Genomic DNA, 1,481 nt, shown 5'->3' with positions numbered 1-1,481 from the left:
GGGAGTGGGGTCGCCCCCACTCTCGCCCGGATGAACTCGCCTCCGAGCCACGGAACCACACGAGCGCGGGCCGTCCGCCCGGCTGAATCCCCCGGGGGGGTCTTCTCGGTCCCCCGACCGTTTACCTCTCAACGGTTTCACGCTCTCTTGAACTCTCTCTTCAAAGTACTGCTTTCAACTTTCCCTCACGGTACTTTGTTCGCTATCGGTCTCGTGCCGGTATTTAGCCTTAGATGGAGTTTACCACCCACTTTGAGCTGCATTCACAAGCAACTCGACTCCGGGAAGCCCGATCTACCCGGCGGGATGCGGGACAATACCGGGCCTTCACCATCTGCGGAAGACACTTCCTTGCAAAACTTGGTCCCGCGTCCGCACCGAGACCAAACGGACTTCCGTACGCTACATTTCCCGGCCCACCCCGGTCAGGGGAAAGTGGGATTCAGCGCTGGGCTCTTCCCTCTTCGCTCGCCGCTACTAGGGGAATCCTTGTTAGTTTCTTTTCCTCCGCTTACTGATATGCTTAAGTTCAGCGGGTTGTCTCGTCTGATCTGAGGTCGCACTACGAGACTGTTTTGCGGGGCGCGGGGGGCGCGAACCCCCCGGCCGCTCGCCGTATTACGGTACCCACTCTCCGACGGCGGCGGAGAGCCCAGCGGGGAGAGACTATGACGGATTGGACCCGGACCTAATGGCTCTCCCTACGTCCGGAGCTCTCGCCACACGTCGGGTTTAAGGCCCGAGTCTGGGTTTAGGGAGACGAAGGGCCGTCCGAGGTGGAGGCCCTGCGAACTCCCAGCCGCGGTCTAGGAAGACCGATCGATGGGTAAACCGACCCTCAGACAGGCGTGGCCGCGGGATGGACCCCCGCGGCCGCCATGTGCGTTCGAAATATCGATGATCTGTGTTCTGCAATTCACATTATTTAACGCAGGTTACCGCGTTCTTCATCGATGCACGAGCCAAGTGATCCACCGCTAAGAGTTGTATGAGGTTTGTGCCCGGCCCGTTACAGGCCGGGCGAAGGAAGCCATTCGAACACGAGACAACGTTTGACAATATTTCAAGCCGGGTGCCTTCCCCCCCGTGGAGGGGGGAAGGTCATTGAACCTGGGCGTCACCACCGGACCGAGGAGTTACGGCCCGGGGGACGATCGCCCGAGTAGGTGCCCGAGACTTACGTGGTTTAGGAGACCGGGTCTAGGCCCCACCGTTCCCGGCGAGGCCCAGGGTTTGGTTCGCTGCGTTACGGGTCCCGGTCTAAGGCATTCAGGCGTGCGCTCAAAGCCAAGCTCTCCACCCCGGAGGGTATGAGCGAGGCCCGGTGGTACGCTCCCAAGTCCCCCGCTTAGGGGAAGGCGCTGGGTAGATCCCACCTAGTCAGGACCGGCGGGCACCGGCCGTCTCCTTCGGGTGTTTAAACGCATCCGGGGTTCGTGAGGCCCCTTCAACTCGCGCACCGGCCTTAGACTATTATACGG

The 1,481-nt window shown here is 61.1% G+C and overlaps 1 non-coding gene across 1 annotated transcript; it reads right to left on the bottom strand.

Annotated features, from left to right (window-relative positions):
• Positions 1-832: 832 nt before the first annotated feature.
• On the bottom strand, positions 833-986 carry LOC136670353 (5.8S ribosomal RNA). Its single transcript, XR_010795621.1, has one exon. It is a non-coding gene; the product is annotated as a 5.8S ribosomal RNA (ribosomal RNA).
• Positions 987-1,481: the final 495 nt, after the last annotated feature.

The sequence above is a fragment of the Hoplias malabaricus genome, chromosome 1 (genome assembly GCF_029633855.1).
Source record: "Hoplias malabaricus isolate fHopMal1 chromosome 1, fHopMal1.hap1, whole genome shotgun sequence".
NCBI classification, from domain to species: Eukaryota; Metazoa; Chordata; class Actinopteri; order Characiformes; family Erythrinidae; genus Hoplias; species Hoplias malabaricus.
Note: the sequence above shows the minus strand (reverse complement) of the source record. Positions and strands in the feature narration are given on the sequence as shown.